The sequence below is a fragment of the Apium graveolens genome, chromosome 11 (genome assembly GCF_009905375.1).
Source record: "Apium graveolens cultivar Ventura chromosome 11, ASM990537v1, whole genome shotgun sequence".
Lineage (NCBI taxonomy): Eukaryota > Viridiplantae > Streptophyta > Magnoliopsida > Apiales > Apiaceae > Apium > Apium graveolens.
In genome coordinates, this window is record NC_133657.1 from 57,991,296 (window position 1) to 57,999,022 (window position 7,727).

The window sequence follows — 7,727 nt, forward strand, 5'->3', positions numbered from 1 at the left end:
AAGAGCTTAGCTTCTTCTTGAGAGTGTTTCAAGAAATTTGATCTAAATTGTTACAACTGACTAAAGGACCAGTGTTAACTTTATAACTTAGTTAACTGATGGTTTATACAGTGGATAATAAAACATGCTATTAGCTTTTCTAAATTGTCACTTGTCATTTCTATTTATAGAAAAGCAGATCTTCCATTTCTGGCGTAGCATATCTTTAGCATCCCGTGTTCACTTTAATCTTCCTCTGTCAGTTAATCTTTTCCATTGATCTTGCACATTCTTCAAGCTGCTTTTTATAGACTTTTCAATCCAGCTATTGGATTATTTGTTGATTGTTTATCTTGGATATTCAACTGATCTGCAATTTTGTACTTTGAGATTATACCTCGAGATCTCCAGTTTAGGTTTATAAAACATTTGACATCTCGATAAGTATATTGACTTATCGATCTCTCCAGTATTCTTTGTTTAGTTTGGCTTGTAGAGCTCTTCAGTTCTCTATAAGAGATTTTAGGCTTGTCGAGATCTCTAGTCTTCCCATCTTCACTTTGACTTATCGATAACTCTTAGTTCTTTAGTGGCTTCTTGACTTGTCGATATCTCAGAGTTTTTTATTCAAATTCACCTTGTCGATACCTGAGAGTTCTCTAGTAAATTTTGACTTATCGATATCTCTGAGTTCTCTAGTGGAACTTGACTTATCAAAAACTTAGAGTTCTCTACTGAATGTAGACTTGTCGATAACTCTGAGTTCTCTAGTGAAGGAATGACTTGTCGATATCTCCAATCTTCAGTTCTTCAATTTGGCTTGTCGATATCTTCCTGAGTTCTCTAGTAGCTATCCTGACTTCTCGATAAGCCATTCTGGAGTTCTCGAATGACTTTTCTATAACATTAAATCTGTGACTTGTAGAGATCTTGACTTAGAGTATTTTTCTCCAAACAGATTTATTCAACTCCAAGCTTCTTCAAAATTCTTCTGAGGTATGATCTTCTTGATCTTCTTCCAGATAGAATCCTTAGGCTTGATACTGTTTTAGGAAAAAGACTCCAGTATGCTTCTTTGCATTTTTACAGACTTTAAGTGTTACAAGTATAAAATACAAATTAAGATAACAATACAACTTACTTAGGGTTGGAAAGATATCTTAGTCTTGTTAAAGTACAAGCATGTCTCTTACAACAGTATGCGAGTTATTACCTTAAGAACGAGGCAAGTTTCTGGTGGGAATCTTCAAAGGCTTTCCTTGAAGGAAATGACTTATCATGGGAAAAGTTTACCGAGATGTTTCTGAAGAAGTACTTGCCAAGTTATATGCAAGACCAGTTAGAGATGAAGTTTCTGGATCTTAGACAAGAGGATATGTCGATGGCAGAATATGAAGTAAAATTCTCGGAGTTATCTAGGTTTGTACCTGAATATGTGAATACGGAGGCGAAGAAGACCAAAAGGTTCCAGCAGGGACTTAGGCCATGGATACGGAGTCAAGTGGCACTGTTGGAGATCAAGAACTATGCCTCTTTGGTGCAAAAGGCAATGATAGTGGAAGGGGAGCATGAAGCTGCAAAAAGAGAGAATGAAGGTAGGAAAAGGAAGTTTGAGAGCTTAGAGCAAGAGCAAGGAAGTTCGAAGTTTAGAGGGAAGTTTGGCAAGAATGGTGGAGGTCAGAATCAAAAGTTTCAAAAGTTTAAACCCGGAAATGGAGCTCAGAAGAATCGTTTTCATAAGACAAGACAGCCGAGAAAGGATAATAGACCTCAGATTCAAGAGTGTAAAGTTTGTGGGAAGAGACACCCGGGAAGATGTAACAAGCTGGATGTGACATATTTTAGGTGCAATCAGAAATGGAATCATTCATCGGAGTTCCCAAGTGGAGCAAAGAAGCAAGAATTAACTTGTTTTTAGTGTGGAAAGGTGGGCCATATGGCTAGGAATTGTAAAGAGCCTGTTCAGAAGGCAAATTTTCTTAGGATTGCTAGACTGCCGCTTCTCCCAGCATCAACAACTCAACCCAGAGCTAGGACCTTCAACATGACAATGAAAGATGTTGTGCAAGATGTGGATGTGGTGGCAGGTATGCTCATTATAAACTCAGTAAAAGTAAAAGTATTAATGGATTCTGGAGCAACTAGATCATTTGTTGCTGAAAGTATTCTTGATAGACAAAAATGTGTTGCATACTATTTTGAACCCAATTTGATTATAGAAGTAAAAAATCAAGAGAGAGTTACTGCTAATAGAATTTGTCCCAATTGCAATTTAATTATAGAAGGTCAGCACTTTTCTGTTGGCTTAATTCCTTTTAAGTTAGGAGAGTTCGACGTTATATTAGGAATGGATTGGTTGTCAAACCACGAGGCGCAAATTGAGTGTAAAAGTAAGAAGGTGAAGTTAAATACCAAGGATGGTGTTGAAGTGATATTCAAGGGAAAAAAGACAAGTAAAGAAGTTTTTAATGGCTATTCAGACGAGGAGATTGCTACGTCAAGGATGCGAAGCTTATTTGGCTCATGTCAAAGATATAGAGAAAGAATCCGTAAGGATTGAGGATATTCCAGTAGTAAGAGATTTTCCCGATGTGTTTCCAGATGAATTACCTGGACTACCTCTAGATCGAGAGATCGAGTTTACGATTGATTTGGCTCCTAGAACGGAACCTGTATCGAAAGCACCCTATCGAATGGCACCAGTTGAGATGAAAAAATTGGCACCGCAATTGTAAAAAATATTGGATAAAGGAGTAATACACCCAAGTGTATCCCCATGGGGTACACCAGTGTTATTTGGGAAAAAGAAAGACGGAAGCATGAGGTTGTGCATTGATTATCGTGAATTGAATAATTTGACGATTAAGAACAAGTACCCTTTACCGCGAATTGACAACTTGTTTGATCAGTTAAAAAGAGCTACTTGTTTTTCAAAGATTGATTTAAGATCTGGGTATCATCAACTGAAGATTAAAGCAGAAAATATACCCACGATGGTGTTTCGAACGAGATATGGACACTATGAGTTTTTTGTAATGGCATTTGGTTTGACGAACGCGCCAGCCACATTTATGGATCTGATGAATAGAGTGTTCAAACAGTATCTGGATAAGTTCGTTATAATATTTATTGACGATATTTTGATATAATCCAAGACGGAGGAAGATCACATGGAGCATTTGAGGATTTCTTTAGAGATCTTGAGAAAAGAGAAGTTATATGTCAAGTTTTCAAAGTGCGAGTTTTGGTTGAAAGAAGTTCAGTTTCTTGGACATGTAGTCAATAGTGAAGGAATTAAAGTAGACCCAGCTAAGATTGATGCTGTGATGAATTGAGAAAGACCCAAGACCCCTACGGAAGTTATAAGTTTTCTGGTATTAGCAGGATACTATAGAAGATTTGTGCAAGATTTCTCTAAGATTGTTGTTCCAATGACTAAGTTGACAAGAAAAAATGAGAAGTTTGTGTGGACGGGTAAATGCGAAGAAAGTTTTCAAAAGTTGAAGAATAGGTTGGTAACCGCCCCAGTCTTGGTGTTACCAGATGAAAAAGGAGAGTTTGTGATCTTTAGCTATGCTTTGTATAAAGGGCAAAAATGTGTGTTAATGCAACACGGGAAAGTAATAGCATATGCATCAAGGAAACTAAAGCCGCATGAACAGAAATATCCCACACATGATTTGGAATTAGCAGCGATTGTGTTTGCTCTTAAAATTTGGAGGCATTACTTATATGGAGAAAAGTCTCAGATCTATACGGAACATAAGAGTTTAAAGTATATTTTTACTCAGAAGGAGTTGAATATGAGACAAAGGTGGTTAGAATAGATCAAAGATTATGACTGTACGATAAGTTATCACCCCGGAAAAGCGAATATGGTAGAAGATGCTTTAAACCTCAAAGAAAGATTGAATATGTTAACTTCATTAGAGGAATTGATCAAGGATTTTGAAAAGTTGGAAAAAGAAGTGCAGATTCCAGAATTAGGAAGAGGAGCCTGATAAGTGGATTTTATATCTACTTGGAACGCTTCATTACAAGTTGAAGTTGGTATTTTGGACTCAAGTTATTGGTATTTTTGATGTGTTTTTGTGTTATTGCATTTCAGGCATCAGTTAAAGGAATAAAGAAGTTTTTCAAAGCGTTATGCTTAAAAAAGATCATAGTTGGAATCCTAGGCCATTCTCAAGTTGTAAATAATCTCGTTAGCTTCGCGTGGGCAGTTGAATCGCCTAAATCTGACGAGCAGAACTCAAGATACGGCCAAAAGAAGAAATGTCAAATATTTTCCAGAAAGCCAGAGCGGCCGCGCCAGAACAACTCGCCCGCGCCGCTGAAATCACTACTCCAGCGCGTCCGCGCCCGAAAGTAGCGCGTCCGCGCTCTGTTTCTGCACCAGAATCCTGATTTTAGTTGAAATTGAAGATTTTGAGAGTCCTGGTCATCCTAGAGCCTATATATATCAATAAAAAGATATTTTTAATGACAAGGAGGCCTGTGAGAGCCATAAGAAGACATAGAGAGCACGGGAAGGCTACGGAGAAGAAGACTTTTGTTTTCTTTAATATAGTTGATACTTAGATGCTTGTTTTCGATTTATCTTTAAACCCTAGTACTCTTATATTGTTTTATATCATGCTTTCATTGGAACCCATGGTGACGATGCATTCGGTTATGAACTAATCATATCGTAGGGTTCTAACGAATTTACCTATGGATTTCTATAGTTAATTTGTTCAATATCTTGGTGTGTGGTGATTGATTGCTATCCTAGTATTGGTTGTGCTTATTCATCTTATATACGTAGATAACATATAAGATAGCGTGTTAATGTCTATTGAAGCGACAGTGAATATAGAGATTTAGAACTTGCCATGCTAGCATAGGTTCATATATTTATTATGCATGATTCGTAGGTAATTTTAATTATCTTACTTTCCCTATGTAATCACGATAGATAACTTGTTCATTAAACCTTTATGTTGTCCAATTCTATAGACATATAGGGTCTCAACATAATTAGTATCTATTCAGCTTCTATCTCTTTTGTGGATGTCTGGTAGTAGCGTATTCGTACAACGAAAATTGGCGTTTACTAGTTTCGTGTTATCTGATTAGTTGTCATCACCATTGCATGCTAAGGTTAAGAACAATTACTTTGAATGAAGTATTTAATTAAAGTTAGAACCCCATGTTTGTCTCATATATGTAATTCAACCTCAACTCTCTTAGTTAATGCTATTTTGTATAATCTTTTAGTTTAATCAAACTCCAATTTGTTATTTGTCTTAGCATTGAGTGATAACCATACATTGTTACATAGGTGCATAAATTGAATTTAACCTAAATCAGTCTCTATAGGAATGAATCTGATTTATATCTTATACTACTTGCGAACACGTATACTTGCGTTAATTTTAGCACATGTTTTTGCCCTAACAAGTTTTTGGCGCCGCTGCCGGGGACTCGGTATTAATTTTTAGTTTATGTGATTGACATCAGTGGTCGTTAAAGTTCACTGACTCGTATTCTTTTACTTTCATGGTTTACTTGTTGTGTTTCAAGTACTCATTATAATGGGAGATCCAGCAGCACCAATAAAAGCGTTGATGGATTTTTCTCAACCCAAGATCAATGACATTCAATCTAGCATTGTCAGGCCAGCGATCGCAGCTAATATCTTTGAAATCAAGACTAGCACGATTCAATGGATACAGAATTGAGTCCAGTTTGGGGGTTCTCCAACGGAAGATCCAAATATGCACATCATGGATTTCATAGAGATCTGTGACACCTTTAGGTTCAATGGTGTGTCTGAGGATGCACTGAAACTGAGACTGTTCCCATTCTCTTTGAGGGACAAGGCTAGGAGCTGGTTACACTCTCTACCAGCTGGTTCTATCATTACTTGGAAGGATCTTGCTCAGAAGTTTCTTACTAAATTCTTCCCTATGGCGTAGAAAGTTGCACTCAGGAATGCTCTCACTCAATTTTCGCAACAATTGGGATAATCTCTATGTGAAGCTTGGGAGCGCTACAAGGAGATAATTATGAAGTTTCCTCATCATGGCATGCCTGATTGGATGATTATCAATTATTTTTACAATGGTTTGGGAGCACAATCTAGACTCATGCTTGATGCAGCATCAGGTGGAGCATTATGAACAAAGAGCTATGAGGAAGCATATGAGCTAATTGAACTGATGGCTGCTAATGAATATCAGTATCCAACCCAGAGATTGCCACAGGGCAAGGTAGCAGGAGTTTTTGAAGAGGATACAACTACGTCTATCACTGCTCAACTAAAGGCGTTGTCTATGAAGATCGATTCTCTAGCTAACTATGGTGTTAAGTAGATAACCAGTGTTTGTGAGTTGTGTGCAGGTCCAAATGCGACAGAGCAATGCACTATATCTAGTGACTCAGCTCAGTTTGTGAGCAACTTTCAGATATCGCAGCAGCCAGTTCCTGCCACTTATCATCCCGACAACTGGAATCATCTTAATGTCAGTTGGAGCAACAATCAGAATACGATGTAACAGCCATTCCAGCAGTTTGGAAACAAGCAATTTAATTCTCCTGGTTTTCAGAAACAATTTGCACCAAGACAACAACTCCAACTTCAACAATAAACTCATGATGCAGGTCAATGTTCGAATGAAAATTCTGAATTGGAGGAGTTGAGGCTTATGTGCAAAAACCAGGCTCTTATATTCCAAAGCTAGGCTATCTCTATCAAGACTCTGGAGAACCAAATAGGGCAAATTGCTAACGCCTTATTGAATCGACCACCAGGAACGCTTCCTAGTGATACAAAAGCAAATCCAGGCAAGAGGGAAGTTGAAGAACAGGTGAACGCCTTCACCTTGAGGTCCGAAAAGGTCGCAAGCCCCCAAATTCAGTAAGACGAAGAGCCTGGAAAATCTCAAGTTCTAGAATCTAAAGTTTTGGCTGAAGAAGATGCGCAGAAGGAAGAAGAAGTGGAATCAAGGAAGAAAAATGTGGAACACACTCCTCTTGAGGGTAATATAGGGGGGAAACAGGTCTATCCTCCACCTCCTTTTCCTAAAAGGCTGTAGAAGCAGAAGTTGGATAAGCAATTTGCTAAGTTTCTGGAGGTGTTCAAGAAACTTTATATCAACATACCTTTCACTGAAGCTCTTGAACAAATGCCTAGCTATGCGAGGTTTATGAAAGGTATTCTCTCTCGGAAAGTAAAACTCGATGACTTAGAGACCGTTGCTCTTACAGAGGAATGCAGTGCTGTGCTGTAACAGAAGTTGCCTTCGAAGCTTAAAGATCCTAGAAGCTTCACTATTCCTTGCACCATCGAAAACTTATCTTTCGACAAGTGTTTATGTGACTTGGGAGCTAGCATCAATCTGATGCCCTTTTATATTTTCAAGAATCTTGGTCTGCCTGATCCGAAACCAACATACATGTCATTGCAACTAGCTGATCGTTCCATCACTTATCTGCGAGGAATAGTGGAGGATGCCTTGGTTAAGGTTGACAAACTCATCTTCCCTGCTGATTTTGTAATTCTGGACTTTGAGGAAGATAAGAAGATTCCCATTATCTTTGGAAGACCATTCTTGGCTACAGGCCGAACTATGATTGATGTGCAAAAAGGAGAGCTTACGATGAAGGTTCAAGATCAGAATGTCACTTTTCATGTGTTCAAGACAATAAAAGTACCCACAGCTAAAGAGGAGTGCTTTAAAGTAGAGTGGGTCGACTCTGCAGTG

At 38.1% G+C, this 7,727-nt stretch overlaps 1 non-coding gene across 1 annotated transcript; it reads right to left on the minus strand.

Annotated features, from left to right (window-relative positions):
• Positions 1 to 5,945: 5,945 nt before the first annotated feature.
• LOC141699256 (small nucleolar RNA R71) lies at positions 5,946 to 6,052 on the minus strand. Its single transcript, XR_012565731.1, has one exon. It is a non-coding gene; the product is annotated as a small nucleolar RNA R71 (small nucleolar RNA).
• Between the last annotated feature and the right edge of the window lie 1,675 nt (positions 6,053 to 7,727).